At 39.3% G+C, this 16,470-nt stretch overlaps 1 long non-coding RNA gene across 1 annotated transcript in view; it reads left to right on the top strand.

Moving 5' to 3' along the window:
* The window catches only part of LOC134172286 (uncharacterized), a 65,003-nt gene that overhangs the window by 44,192 nt on the left and 4,341 nt on the right, over positions 1-16,470 (top strand). Inside the window, exon 3 of the long non-coding RNA XR_009967889.1 lies at positions 16,177-16,353. This is a non-coding gene — a long non-coding RNA (uncharacterized LOC134172286). The remainder of the gene's footprint in view (positions 1-16,176; positions 16,354-16,470) is intronic.

The following is a 16,470-nucleotide window of genomic DNA, read 5'->3' as shown; positions in this document are numbered from 1 at the left end:
TGCACATCCATGGTGCACAGCCGTGCTTTATCTCATTCACAGTGCCCTTGGTGGGCTGAGTGTTGAGAAGCAGTAATGTGTATTTCAGGAGGTGCTCTACAGGCAACAGTCTCATAATTACAGGGTAGAAACATCAAATCTTACACCCCTGCAATATTTATATGCTGTCTTAAGAGAGCCATTTGCTTTCAGACCCCTTTTTTTTTCAGAAAAAGAGCAGACAATGAAACTGGCATCCAGATTTTTGCAAAATCAAGCAAATAATGTGAGGTATTTCTGTCACAGTGGTTTTGGCCTTGATTTGACTTCAAGCAGGAGCTTAGGATGACACTCCCTGTATTTACAAGCTATTTCTCTGTTTCTTCGTGTTAGCCTAACAAAATGTTATGGAATAGAAACCAAGAGCTAAAATATCATTCAGCCTATATGCCTCATTTTCACCCTGAAGATTTATATGTGAGGTTAACTACATTATTATCCTGCATAAAGGTATTGCTGGCTTTCTAAATTAAGATTGATGGCATAGATGAACAAGTTAAGGTCATTCCTCGGTGCTTTAGTCCTTTGTTGATGGACAATTTAACACAAAAATACCTTGTATTGAGAATGAAAGCTCTTTCATGAAAATCACATCCCACTGCCCGTCTTCATAAATATTAATTCATAAAATACATGTACTTTGTGTAGGTCCTGACAGTCTCTGCAGTGGAACTGACAAACTAGTCGAAAAGATAGAAGTACTGAAGAAAAAAAGGCTGTAAAATATACTCCAAGGTGTCAGAGGGCATAAAGATACATATTTAAATATAGCATTCTACTGAGTTGCAGAGCACAATGATCAAGTTGAAGACACTGAGACAGATGCAAATGGAACAGCCAGCAGTATAGTCAGATCTTATTCACACTGCTCCTCCCAAAAGGGCTATGCCGAAACAAAACTGCATACAAGAAATGAAGGTCAGAATCATCAAATCAAAACAAACAAAATCCTCAAGCCCAAAAGCAAACAATGGTTAGACAGTTTCCCAAGAAAAACAGGGACTACATGTCAAACAATGCTCTGAAATGAGAAAGTGCAGGGACTGGCAAACGGTTATACCCAGAGGTATTAACAGAGTAATGGAAACTGGGATAGGAAGAAGGCATGTGTACCTAAGCAGGCAATCAAGAGATATTTCTGAGCAGTTGATCTAAATTATTGATTATTAACTTACTAATTGTTCTAAATCAATAATTATGGACTTACTGAGTGTTCTAAATCAATACTGTGTCAGATGGAATTCAAAGGGGTGAAGGTGCTAGGAAGAACAAACTGCAGAGCTGAAGGAACTGCCAGGGAAGCCTGAGGAAACAACTGAACTGATAAACAGAACCAGCTCTGCTTTCAGGTATAGTCCATAGCGAAGCTGTGGTTCCTGCAGACAGGAGGTGAGAGGTTACGAGTACACAGGAATTCTCAGGTTGTGCTGGTGAAAATTCAGCACAAGGATGGTTTGAACCTTGATAAAATATTGTTTAAGGGAAAATATTCCTCTAAATCCCATGAGAAAGGACAAGAATTCACATTTACCCTGCTAGCACCACACTAAAAAGCTGATGTGTGTTTATCAGTATACTGGCCCCTTCTTTCCTACCTGCACTGGTCATTCTATTACCCTTTTTATATGTAGATCTGAAACTGCATATGTTGTGAAGAGGCAGAGGTTCGGTTTCTTCCATACATGAACATAATCTATCACTGTCTGTCCATTGGAGTCCAGCACAGCTGATCTTGAATTCCAGCATACAGTTAGTCCAAGCAACAAATAATTCAAATGAGTAACCTTTACCAAAACACTCTTTGTATGACTCCTTGTTTAATGAGGTGACTTATTGCATATCACAGGGATAGCAGCATCTCTTGGATTGCTAACTTAGGTGTTTTGTCTTTATACTGGAAAAAAGAAACATGCAAATCTGAATTCAGTGATTATTTGCCCTCTCAGCTTAGCTGAAGTCTAGATTCCTGCCACGTCTCAAAAGAATCTGCAGCTTAGAAACAGATGCTATAAAACATTCATCCTGATTCAGGGAGATCTACATCCACTCTACCAGTGCATGTTGCAAGAAAATCTTTACAGAGCTGCATCATTAATTTCAGCAAAAGAGAAAATTTATCAGAAGGTATAGAGGGATTTTTCATAATGGAAGCAGGCAAATATCCATATTATTATCAGAGGGCACATATTTTACAAGGACTTGGTTAAACTCTTAAGCATAATGCTGGGATTCTTTTTCTACCACTGTTAAAACAATACAATGAGTTCCCATTTAAAACATCTAAAAAGTTTTGTTTAATTTACCTTTAAAAAACCCTTTTCTGCTGGTGCTATCATGTTGTTGTGTGGCAATACAGAAAAGCTATAGCCAGATTTGTTGCGGTCTGCTTTGGATTTGGTCTCACTAATAAGAAATTTCTTATTTTGTACCTAAGTTCTTACTTTTTACAGTTTGATCACTTGACAAGGCTTACAATAGCCTAAATCTGCATTCTAAAAGTGTATTAGTCTGTGTGTAAAATAATAAGGTTTTGCATATATATTAAATTATAGTAATTTATGAAACTATGTAGTTTGCTAAGAAATAAATTTCCAGTTAATTTAATTGTATTGTTATATGTGGTTCTACTCTTATCTGTTATGTTAGCTCCACATACAGAATATAGAATATTCTCCTGGAATTTAAGCAGTGAACTTCAGCTATGGGATTCACTTTCCATTTCAGCATTACTGTAACCCAACTTCCCTATCTCAGTGTCAAAATGGTGTATATACACTGTCATCTTTTCTTCATAATACTCAGTCCACATTGTGTTTATTGTAGAGGTAACTGCTTAGATTTAGAGAGCATTGATGTCCAATAGCTCAAACAGTAATTTCACTTTTGTAGGACCAAAACAGGGCAGTGGCATTATTGAGGGCTAAGTTGGCCACATAAATTTAACCACTTTCATCTGAGCAACAGAAAAGTGGATCAGCCTAGAACACCATGGTGTTGAATTTATTGATTGGGTTTAGATTCACATTAGCTTACCATTACATTAACTTAACATTAAATTACAAGAAAAGGTTACCTTAAGCATCTTTGATAGTAGAAAAGTGATATTTCAAAGCTGTTTTCAGCCTACAGAAACCTTGGGGGTGCTGGAGCAACTGCTTTATTTACAGCACAGTTAGGGCTCCGAGAAAAAGATTTTACTTGAAATATTATGTGTATTTTTTCACTGCACTTTCACTGTATTTATTTATTTTGATCATCCTACAGGGACTCTGAGCAGTCATTATGCAAACAAATCAGCCGGTATATCCATCAAACATTACCTGTTTTCACAGTGTTCTTTAACAGTAATCATGCTGCATGAAAGTTGAAATTCCTCCTGAATTGGAATATGCAGCTCTATGGTTTATGGCTGGCTCTGCTGTGAGGTGATACAGGGCAGACTCTCTTACCACTTCCTTAATGAATGATGCAATGATTTAATCTCTGTGTTAAAGTCTCTTGTTCTTTAGCAATTTTTAGTTGAAATTTTCAGTGGACATGAAATAGTTACGTATTATCCACAGTATTTCAAAGCCTTATTCAGAAAAAGGGCTTTTTGAGAATGTCAGGGTACAGTTTCATAGCTGGGTTCATTGTCTCAAGGGGTTATCAAACTTGACCTCTTCCAGCTGCGAGTTCCCTCCTGATCATTTGAGCAAGCATTAGTATTCATAGAGTTCTGTGTGAACCATCAGACTGAAAATGTAACCTCCAAAAATGAAATGGTTCTTTTTCATTTGAATAGTGGAATGACTGAATTTACCCTGTAGGTAAACTTAAAGGTAATTATGTGGAAGCAGGATCAAGAGGAAGGATGAAATGGTTCCTTTTGCTAACAGAGAGGCATAGATTGGCTTCTTCTTGTCTTCTGAGACAATTTTGGGACAGACTTTGCATGCTGATTTCTTTAGAAAAGTGGACTTGTGTTTCACAGCTCTGTGGTGGTCACAGTTTATGAAAATATCTAGACATCAAAAGGCAGAATAAACTTTTTATTGCACTGAGTCCAGTCCTTTAAAGATCATCTAATCCAGCCCCCAGCTCTGAGCATGGATCTCTTTCACTAGATCAGGTTGCTCAAAGTCCCATGTAACCTAACTTTGACAACCTGTGTCGCAAGTATTGTTCAAATCTCTATCCTTGAGAAGCCTTGTCAGCCATAGAATCATAGAATAGTTAGGGTTGGAAAGGACCTTAAGATCATCCAGTTCCAGCCTCCCTGCCATGGGCAGGGACACCTCACACTAAACCATGTCACCCAAGGCTTCGTCCAACCTGGCCTTGAACACCGCCAGGGATGGAGCATTCACAACCTCCCTGGGCAACCCATTCCAGTGCCTCACCACCCTCACAGGAAAGAATTTCCTCTTTATATCCAATCTAAACTTCCCCTGTTTAAGTTTTAACCCATTACCCCTTGTCCTGTCACTACAGTCCCTAATGAAGAGTCCCTCCCCAGCATCCCTATAGGCCCCCTTCAGATACTGGAAGGCTGCTATGAGGTCTCCACGCAGCCTTCTCTTCTCCAGGCTGAACAGCCCCAACTTCCTCAGCCTGTCTTCATACAGGAGGTGCTCCAGTCCCCTGATCACCCTCGTGGCCTCCTCTGGACTTGTTCCAACAGTTCCATGTCCTTTTTATGTTGAGGACACCAGAACTGCACACAATACTCCAAATGAGGTCTCACAAGAGCAGAGTAGAGGGGCAGGATCACCTCCTTCGACCTGCTGGTCACGCTTCTTTTGATGCAGCCAGGAAAACCTCAATTGGACTTCTCAAGAGAATTTTCACTTTTAAAACAGAATAAATTAAACTCCTTTAACTCGGTGTTTGTTTTGTTGTTTTTTTTTTTTTTTTAAATTTCTTAAAATAAAAATGTTTAAATTTCTATTATTGATGGAAACAATCAACAACTCTTTCCTGGTTTTGGTTTACTACACTCCAGAAGCACCCATCATAACTAGATTTGGCCTCTCTTGTGTTCCAACCTGAAGTACCTGAGAAGTTTCACATCCAAAATGAAAAATACCTTGCACCACCTCTGCCTTGTCTGTAACCAGGCTGCTGTTCTAAGGAGTGACAATCACACATTCTAGGTTGATGTTCATGTAATAATTTGATCATGATTTGTTTGTCATCTTCTAGACAACTACATCTACACTACAAAATGTAGTTCAGTTCTTGAAAATAGAGGCTCTAACATCATTTGAAGGAAAAAGGCTAATACAAGTGTATATTTGTATGTGACAACTTCTTCCCTGCTCTGCTCTACCAGCACATACAGTTCTAAAACTGCATTTTCTTATCTGCTGATTCAATACCTACATAATTTAGTCACTTAGCAAAATTTATTTCCTGGAATCCTTGCCAAAAGTTTAAATCCAGAATGATGATAGTTTTTATGAGAGGATTATATCTCCATGAAGAGCCAAAAAGAGTGCCCTGGGAAGCTGTCACATACTCATGCTTCTAGAGCTGAATATGACAAAGCAAAAAGCTTTAATGTCACTATTAATAAATATACTATCACTCAGCCTTATAATCTCCTGACATCCTGTGACTGCCTCTTTCTATCTTCCCTTTATCCTCAGGTATGTATCACCACAGTAGCATTTGCTGCACACCCAAAAAGAATTTAGATTGACTATTATAGCTAATCTTCCATTGCTTTTTACCTTCCAAATATAATGTTTTTCAAATCATAGAATCATAGAATGGTTTGGATTGGAAGGGACCTTAAAGCTCATCCAGTTCAGAGCTGAACACAGTACTCTGTGTATGGTCTCCCCAGAGCAGAGTTGAGGGGGGAAATCCTTCTCTCTACCTGCTGCTCACGTTCTGGGGATGCAGCCCAGCACACGGGGGGGTTCTGGGTTCGAGTGCACACTGATGGGTCATGTTGATCTTGTCACCCAAAACTCCCAAATTCTTCTCCTCAGGGCTGCTCTCAATCCAGCCTCTTCCCAACCTGCATTTGTGCTTGCAATTACCCCAACCCAGGTGCAGCACCTTGCAGTTGGCCTCATGGAACTTCATGAGGTTCCCATAGACCCACCCCTCAAGGTCCCTTTGGATGGCATCCCTCTGTCTAAAACTTTAGGAATGTCCAAAACCCATCTCTAGTCCACCAGGAGCAATAATGCCTCCTCCTACAGTGATTTCCATGGAGCTCATTTGAAGTATCAAAACAAAGTGAGTTAACATTTAGATTTGGGAAAATACTATTTAGTTGATGGTAATGTAGATTGTACGAGTATAATTCCACATGCAAAGAGCAATGAGTCAAGTTACAAAATAGGTTTGAAAACTAATGAGTCTTTGCCTCAATATGTATTATTAATTCTGTAGATATTACTATTTGTCTTCAATAATTCGTGACTTGCATTAGTTTTTATGGGATCCCAATGTTTTCTGACACAGTCTTGCTCCCTGACAAGGGAGGGATAAGCAAAACAGCAGGTCACATATGGAAAATTACTGATTTTTGCAACCCTGCAGACCTGAGCTGCTCCTGGTGAAGCCAATACGTGAGGAGCAAGTGACTTCTTCTCAGGAAGAAGCCATTTGGAGCCTCTAGACTGTTCCGTATGTAATTCTGGGAATAGTATAGAGTTTTTTAACCACAGTTTCTGTAATGATTTATCAGAGCCGAGAGATAATAGCTAGTCAGAGGTGTAGTGTGACTATTTTTCTTCGCAGCTATGTCCTTAATTGCATTTTTACACAGTATATTCTCGTCTTTTGTAAGCAAAGCTGGCTTTTACTATGTGAACACAGTTTGTCAGGGTGCAGCGAGGGCTGCTGCAGTGCAGCAGGAGCTATAGATCAAGCCCGGTCTCAGCATCAAGCAGCTGTCTGGAGCAGGGGCTGGCTCCAACAGTCTGGGAGCTCTCCCAGTAGGAAGAGGCATCCCTCTGCTGTGCTGTCCTGGAGCTGGCCCCAGGTATCCCCCCCATTGGAGGGGAAGGGATATGCTTGGGACCCTCTCCTATTTCACCAGAAAAGGTTTTAGCTTAATCAGAAGTCAAATATTGAGCATTAGGGCTCAAGAATTAATATTCCAGTATCAAGTTAACTTTCTTTCCTCTTTCCTTGTTCATATCCCTCCCTACCCCCTCAATGCACCATGCTGGACTATTCCATTCCAGGGCAGAATCTCTAACCTCTGCTTGTAACTAAGAATGCCTGTGGTGTGAATACAAAAAGGATCCAAGCTTCTATGTTAAAAGTTTCATTATTTTTAAACCAGTGGCATCATTTTTAGTAGCTGTGGGACAGGGTAGTGAATTTCAGCATTACTCTTGTGAAAGATGGATATGGCTCATTCTACCCATTCATCTTTTTGAATGTTGCTCCATTGGCTCATTTTACCCATTTGCTTTGATGCCGTCAGGACTAAGGGAAAAAATTCTATTCTAGAAAAGTAGAATTGAAGGGAATTAGATAACTTGTAGGCACTGCCAGGTTGGAATGAAGGGCTTTTCAAGGTCCATCATCATATGAATAGGATTACCTTGGATGCACTGATGACCAGACATATTTTTAGCATTTGGCAGACAAGAATGGAACCTCTGAAAACAGCATGACTGCCATTCAGAATGTAAGAATTAATATGTCAGGAAACTAGGGAAACCTTTTCAAAACTACAGAAGGGGACTTGAAACTTTTGGAGAAGGGGACAAGGAGATGGGTAGCGTCAAAAGCAAAGACATTTGTTTTTTTCCCCTTCAGATTTAAATGATCTTAACATGTTCCAAACGAGTAATAAAAGTGAGGTTGGTTGCATAAGTCTGCCTGGTTCCACTGCACATTTATGTTGTACTGATCTTGAAAGAAAGAGCTCCGAAATAGAGGTTTACTTTCATTTGAAGTGAGCTGGGGGTCCTGGTGAGAAACAGGGGCTGTGAACTTAGCAACAAGTTATGAGAAGCAGTGATTGCCTAAGGTTTAAAACTGCAGTTCTGCCCCTGCCACAGGAGGGATTGGTTGATGTCAAAGAGCACCATCCTCAAAGAGAATTTTAGCTATCTTAAGATTCAACCTCCTTTTACAGCAACATTTTACCACTACTGTTGACTTGTGAGCTAGCATTTGTGTTCTTATAGCTAGTAATGTCTGGGATCTGCTGAAATCTGTGATAAAGCAGAAGTCTCTAGGCTTGATAGCATTCTCTCTCAAGAGGTTATAAGTCAGCTTAAATAACTCTTCCAAATGCTCTGTCACTCTTAGTGTCAAGCTCATGAGACTTGGTAGCATATAATAGCTCGTACATGTAAATAGGTGATTAGAGTTTAATGATTTTATGGTTTAGATGTCTTCATTGAATAAAATCCACACATATTTTTAAGTGTTGTTCTTAGTGATATTATTTTTAAGCTTGACTAACAAGTGCTGTCACATTGGCTTGAAGCAAAAGTGAAATCACAAAAAATTACATTGGAAAACAATTTAATCCCTGTGAGAACGAAAGTCTTAAAATATTTTAATTAGCTCCTGTTCATCTGCCTTTATTTTAATATTCCTGAAGAGCATTATACGCAACTGTATCACCAGATACAGGTACCTCAAAAAGAAATTAATCCTACTATCAAATCTGGACCAAAAATAGACAAGATAACCTCCTTCCTGAAGATACGACTTTCTCTATGTTGACTACAAAGGGAGTGTAAATAAGTAGCTCAATTTACACAACCTGTGAGATGACAAATCGAGGCGGCACAGTATCTGTACCATGTTGAATTCAGATTCTTGGATAAACATTCAGAGCTAGGTGATTTTTAGGAGCCAGATTCCTAGAAAGGTCAACAGGTTGTTTCTTATCATATTAACACCATATAAGACAACAACACCGGTTTGATTTTATTCTCTAAAATCTGTTTGTAATATGATTGATAATGCTAACAATAGAATATATCACATATGTTCATGTTATATTTATTGGCTTATTGGATGCTGTGAAATCCCCAATCTAACACAGTATGGAAATGCCGAAAGCTGAATGAGGACTTAGGATTGGTTTTACTCTGGACTTGTGTATCGTAGAAATGGAATAGGTACATACAAAGATTATTTATAAAGTACCAAAATATGCCAAGGGATGCCAAGGGATGAGTCTCCACAGAATTTCCTGTGAAATTCACCTTGTGAAATAGCACAAAAAGAACATCATTTTCTGTTACATATCTGCTGGCTTTTCCACAAAGACCATTAAAATACGTGTGGGTTTGTGCAGGAGGAGAGGAAACGAAACAATTCAGTAACTGCTAAAGCATTTGAGGTAGGTTGCTTTATTTACTGGTGAATTTTCAAACATGCTAAACGTTAGAAACACTACGGAGAAAGACGCCTACGAAACTCCTTCCTTGTGCTCTCACTGAGTCCTGTGAACACGAAATGAAAGCATTCATCAGGGGTTTAAATAATATGTTCTTATTTGAAAAGTTAAAGGCCTTTCTTAAAACAGTAACATTTTAAGAAACCATTCACTGACACAGACCTGAGTGGCCTCAGGCAGTAAGTTATGAGTACAGGCAAGAGGCTTTACTCCGACAGCCCTGAAGCAAGATGCATAGAGTCGATACTAAAACTGTGTTTACTATAATCTATAGCTTCTATTATCACAAGAAAGAGACATTGCCAAGTTTAGTCTTGCAGCCACACTAGGTACAAATCAGCTGAGTAACAGGGCTTGTTTGCGCCCCTTTTTGTAGCAGTGACTGATGTTTTAGATCACGCTGATGATTAAGCATAAGGTACCAGAGGGGGATCTCATAAAAAGAAGTAATAAGGATGTATTTTTCCTGTGTGGAAAAAATCAAGGTAGTTTTAAAACCCCACATGTTGCTTGCAGCCACCATATGGAGTAGAAGATGCCATTAATAATTGGCATCATAACTCATTAGAGCACCATTTGTTCCAATCCTATTTCAGGGATTTAGGTTCTGAATCCCAGAACTTTAGTTAAGCCTCTCAGAGAGATTCCCATTTGTCTCCTAAGAGATTTCTGACCTTTCACTTTAACCTCTCTGTAATCAAATGCGTTTTCTCTTTCGCTAAAGAGATATTTTTAGTGGTTGCTGCATATTTCATTCCCCACAGGTCTCTGACCATCACAAACCAAAGACACCTGAGATTATTTTGTTTTATTAATTACTAGATTATATTAACAAAATAGTAGTCTTCTGTTGCAAGCCACTTCTAAATTGCATTTGTTGTCTCTTTGTGATCTTACACCCTTCTTGTGAGACCAGTTTGGGCCTGGATGCTGTCAATTGAAGACACAAAAGTAGATAGGAGATGAGGCCCTTATTTAGTTATGTGTCTGTGCTTAGAGATTTGTGTTGTGTTCTGTTCCTAACTAAGCTTTTGTGTTGGTCCATGTAAACAGTTGCACGTGGTGTATTTGCTTCCCTTCTGGATTCCAGAACTGATGGTTTACAGCTGATTTGACAGTAATGCGCTGCAGGATCTTCCAGGTTGGTTCCTTCTCAACCAATGAATTCTTGCCAGTTTATGCTACAGAAGTTTCTATCAGGCAGAGGTATTTTGTTCAATAGACCTGGGTGTCTTTTCCTTTTCTTAGATTGTATAGGTCCTGCTCATCTGTAGGTTCTAAATTCTAAGTAGAATTGACCAACACATTGATCAACAGAATATCTAAATAAATCCTTATGAACTTCTTCCTTTTTTGTTATTTAGCTCAGCTTTTGGTGCAGTTACAAGGCTACACACTAACCAGGTTGTCTGCATAAAGTGAGATGGAAAATAGGAATTATCTCAGATATAACACTGGAACTTATTTGCTTTTTCCTGGTCTATTTATAGGCTCTTCTTCACCTCCTTTCAGAACTGAACCACTATAAAAGCAGAACATAGGATGCAAAAATGTAAATGAGGAGAAATATTTCTTTTATACAGTCTTCAAGTAGTCTCTCCAGCTGTCTCAGACATCTATTTTAGCATTCACACTCTCATTTGGTCCATTTATCCATAGATAAATGCAGGAATAGGGATTCAGGGAAGTAGAATGAATGGTAGCTATTAGCCTGGTGACTATGAACAGCTCCGTTGGACTGTCTGTGATATCCCTCTCTTGTACCTTGCATGTTTTTTGTGGCAGAGTGGATGGACTCAGCAAAAGATTGTGTCATAGCAAAAGGGTCTGAAATGTATCCAAGCCAGCTCCAGTGAATCACCTCCTAGAAACTCCAGTGGAGTGATGAATCATTTCTGAAGTTTGGGAAACTGAAAGCCTGAATTGATACATAAGCATTTACTGGTCTCATTATTGGTGTCTGAAGTTGAGTCTTTATTATTAGCACCAGGAGCGTGCTCTTTGAGAGAATCTCCAGATCATTTCCATTTATTACATTGTGGTTAATGCCTTTGTGTCTCAGGGCACAGAAACTGAGTTTTGTTTGGATGACACTAATGAGGAAGATCCATCTAATCTGGAAAGTGGAAACTCATCTAATGAGTTCTTTAATATAAACACATCTAATGAATTTGTCCTCAGAGGCATTCAGTTCAGGACACCAGCCTAGAGACAGTCTGGAAAAACCTCCTAAATATACATAACAGACACCAAATGCTCATCAGCATTTCATGGTACAACCCCATTCCTAATAGGCTGTGCTACGTGTTAACATACATACATATGCAGAGCATACTAGTAGGGGTTAGGATACTGCCCTGTTTTCAAAACATTCCCCCAGGCATTCCTCATGAAAAGAACTCCAGAGCACCTAAAAGGTAAACACAGATGCCACAGTAAGATTTTGCTCTGCTGGGATCCCCTTTGTTTACCGCATAACTTAGTTTTCTTTTTCAGAGGCTCCACTGATGTAATCACATCTGAAAGCTCAGCACCTTAGTGCTAATTCTTTCCAGTTCTGACCAATCCAGAAATAAATACTTTAGGAGTTTTTGAACTTCTCTTCTTTTGCTTAAGAAATGTTATAGGAAATATAAAATCATTTTAGCATCCCTTAAAGTTCCCATGCCCCTTTCGTTTCTGAAGAGATCCCTACATTTAGCTGCAGTCTTGCTAAGGTAAAATGTGGCTTGTGCAACTTCCTTGCTCTGTAGGACATTATTCTGCTCCTTTGATGGCAGCCTTCAGTGTTTTTAGCACTATGCTATGACTTCAAATCTGCTTGTTGCAGGGGCAGCCTCCCATCTGCTTTGCTATTGGCACGCAAAGTCAACTTACTACAGAAACAAGGGCTGGGGATGTTGAAAAAGGAAAGGAGAGCTGAATGTTTCACTGCAATCCCCTTTTCATTAGGTGTGAGCTCATTTGCTGTGCAAGCAGCAAAGCTGTCTCTGCTCTCCACGTGTTTGCCCAGATCTGCCAACTTGGTAAGAAGCTGGTAGTTATAGAGAAATCACCGTTTCAATAAAGCTGATCGGGCACTCTGTGCCTCTGAGGAAAATAATAACTTTTTTCTTCCTTTATTTTTTCCTGAGAATCAAAATGTTTCTGCTGTTTGGCCTTGCAGGAAAAATAAAAATAGATTTCCCAGAAATTCAATCCTTTCAAGGAAGAAATTCATTGAATCTGAACCCAGCATTTTCCAGTTTTGATAGAGATGTTTGGGACTTATGAGAGAGAATGAAGTACCCAGGATTTTAATCATAAGTTCCAATAACACTGACTGTCATCGCTGTGTTTGTTCTAATAATGTCAAGTCAAAATGCAAGCTTTTAGGAGCAGGCATCGCAGTGTTCATTGTGGCAGATATTTTATTACATATATATTGCAGGAAATAGATTTAAAATGATGCAGTAAATAACAGCAAATGAATTAATAGATAGCTTTCCCATATGGCATGACAAGGTTTGATTCATTCAAAAATCTGAGCTATTACTTTCATAATAAGTATATATGCAGAATATATGATACATTCTCTAATATCACATAAAGCATGTTATTTAATAATTACATATTTAATAATTACATATTTAATGCATATTTAATCCAATTCTTTTATGGATTACAAGTATTTATTACAAGACTAAGAACTCCAGAGGCTATGGCGCTTTAGTTAGGAATTGACAGCTTCATCTCGATTTAGACTGATGGCTTTTTGTGCTTTTGGAATTGATATCTCTTCAAAGAAAGAAAGAGCCTTAAATGGTTTTGGGTTGGGTTTTTTTTGTTCTCTCAGCTTGGAGCTGTTTTGAAACAAACTCAATTTTGAGCAGAGTGTGCTAAATTTTAAGACGTTAATAGAAACACTGCACAGTGATGGTGTAAAGCAGGTACCCACCGTGCACGGGACTGTGGTTTTGTTTCTGTCTGATCCCTTGAACATCAAAAGTTTCAGATTGTTGTGGAAGTTGCTTTGTAAAAGAGAGCTGGACGACTCAATTAAAATTGCAAAGGATAATGGCAACATATGATTACATCTCAGGAGCTGAACTTGAGCCTTTTTTCTTTCTCACTCTCATTTTGATCTACATGTATCATTATCATCTGTACAGAGCTACATTTTCTTACAGAAATGCCTGATTTTTGATGCCTCTATTTCTTTTTATTTCTTTATTCAAGGCACTTTACATTTCAGAGAGTGAATCAGGCACTTGAAACACCCAGACTGGCTGCTCATATGTTTTCAGAGCCTTATTTTCTGTCTCTGGATACAAAATAAGTTGCCATATTGGGTTTATTGGCAAGAAGGAAAAATTCATGAAGCTTTAACCTCACTTTTCTATTCTCTTTACAAGAATTTAGCATTGCTCTGATTTTGTGAAGAGCTTCAAAGATGTGGAAAATTCCAAAGAACTGCAAGTCTGTGCCACAATTAAGAAACATGGATTTCTGCCTTGCAGAAATTTATGCTGTGGACTCTTTTCCATCATGTGTCTGATGCAAAGACTTATGCCTGTCTTGTGACCTACTGTTGGAGGACAAAAGGAAGAATGATGCCTTTAGAGCTGGAAGCAGTGAACGCTTCCTTTCTTACCTGCTCTGTGTGACTTTTTCAAAGGGCTTTGGATACAGATTGAAACTGGGCTAACTTGGATTACTGTTACTGCAGCGTCTGCCTAGAGAGCAGGCAGCACAGTTTCAGTTTTTCAAAAACTAAGTGCTTCAGCACAGCACTTTCCCCTCAAATTATCCCTGGTAAAACAAAGTTGTAAATTTATCCTTCTGCCAAGCTTACAAAGCTCATAGAGCTGCCGAAAACTATTGTGCTCTCATTCACTGAAAGGAAAATCACGAGCAAATATCCTGTGTTCATGACCTTCAAGTACTTGCAGATGAAAAAATCATAGAATCATAGAATAGTTAGGGTTGGAAAGGACCTTAAGATCATTCAGTTCCAATCCCCCTGCCATGGGCAGGGACACCTCACACTAAACCATGGCACCCAAGGCTCTGTCCAACCTGGCCTTGAACACTGCCAGCGATGGAGCATTCACAGCCTCCCTGGGCAACCCATTCCAGTGCCTCACCACCCTCACAGGAAAGAATTTCTGCCTTATATCCAATTTAAACTTCCCCTGTTTAAGTTTTAACCCGTTACCCCTTGTCCTGTCACTACAGTCCCTAATGAAGAGTCCCTCCCCACCATCCCTATAGGCCCCCTTCAGATACTGGAAGGCTGCTATGAGGTCTCCACGCAGCCTTCTCTTCTCCAGGCTGAACAGCCCCAACTTTCTCAGCCTGTCTTCATACGGGAGGTGCTCCAGCCCCTGATCATCCTCGTGGCCTCCTCTGGACTTGTTCCAACAGTTCCATGTCCTTTTTATGTTGAGGACACCAGAACTGTACACGATACTCCAAGTGAGGTCTCAAAACTCCAAATGAGGTCTCCAGGTGAGGTGGCGATTACACATTTTAATGCTGTTCACACCCGTAGCTAAGATTTGAGGTATTTGTCTTTAATACCACTTTATCAATGACATTAATTGAAGCTGGTATAGAAAGTCTCCTCAGAAACACATAATGATCAAGATTTTTGTAGGAATAGAAACATTCTCCATGAGAAGTAGAGTAATACATGTCTTTTCTACCTATAAGTGGTTGTATTTGGTCTGTAATATTTGATACACCAATGCCCTTCTCAAAAGAAGTCACTAATCAGACTATCACAATGTGGGAACTGCAAGCCATCCTGTTCCCGCTATGTGGATAGTTAAAGAAGAATTGCTGATAGCACCTGGGTCTTGAGTAAGCCAGGGAGTATTTGGGTGTGAGGTTGGGCTGGGAAGCAGCCTTGGAAGTGGTTGTTTATAGAATGGAATTCATAGTGACTGAAAACAGTCACTGGGAATGATATAGTTGCTGTTTGGCTTCATGGCTCGGACCCATATCTGTATGCTATATATTACCATGTGTGAATGAATGAAGTGGAACTAGTTGTGAAAGCTGTGTGTGTGTGTGTGTGTGTGTGTTTAGCCTCTTTCTTTAGAGACACCACATCACAATAATTGCACAGTTATGTCCTAAAAGCACAAGTGGGAACATTGCCAGTGCTTCAGAGACCACTGAAGATTCAGTGCTTTGCCAATGAATAGCTTGTCAAACTGCAGCTAATGTCTCATTAAAAATAAGTGTCTATACCCTTGCACCACATCAAATAAACCATGAAATATTAACTTCATGGTATATCCAGGTACTTCCTTTAAAAGCAAAGAAATAATAAACCCAAACAATGTTTTCTGGAGTAGGATCAATAGGACCCAGTCCTGAAAGAAGTGATGGGAATTTTCAGCCCAAATCTGTGGACTGAAAACAGTGTTGAAACAAAACCACAACCTGAACGCCTTGTTAAAAGCAGCCTTCTCCACTACACTGCTAAACCATTTGCTACTGTAAATCTAAAGAACTTCTTTTTTCACTGCCTCCAGCAGGAATTAAAGACCTACCCTTTCAACTGCTCTTTACACTTGCAAAAAGTTACAAAGGAGGGCAAGTCATAGTCACTTCAGAAGTAATGAGTTGAGGTTATTTTTGGATTACATTGATGTAAGAAGGCTTGGATATTTTTGTACCACTATAGACCTAAACTTCTCTCAGTTCCAGTTCTTAAGTATGTTGGTTCCAGCATTAAAACAGCAGCTGGTAACTTATCCACTTTCTCCATCGAGACCTGTACTGCAGTCCAGTGAATATGTTTGGATTATCTGGAGCAAGAAAATGGGGCTGGGAAAAGGTGTCACTTCAGAGGAGGAAAAGAAACTAAAAAGATTGGGGAAGAAGAAGAAAAGGGAAGAATCAGAGGAAACATGGAAAAAGAGCATCAGAAAATCACAGATGACTGAAAAGTAAGCGTAAGTGAACTCATTTGGCTCCAAGAATTGATTTCCACCCAAGGGTAGGAAACTTGGATGGAATGCCAGTATCCAAAAAACCTGTGTCCAAATTTCAGGAATGTTGGGCAA

The sequence above is a fragment of the Pezoporus occidentalis genome, unplaced genomic scaffold, assembly GCF_034315485.1.
Source record: "Pezoporus occidentalis ecotype Australia unplaced genomic scaffold, CSIRO_AGI_Poc_V1 ctg45, whole genome shotgun sequence".
NCBI classification, from domain to species: Eukaryota; Metazoa; Chordata; class Aves; order Psittaciformes; family Psittacidae; genus Pezoporus; species Pezoporus occidentalis.
The sequence above is the reverse complement of the archived record's forward strand: the minus strand, read 5'-3'. Positions and strand labels throughout refer to the sequence as shown.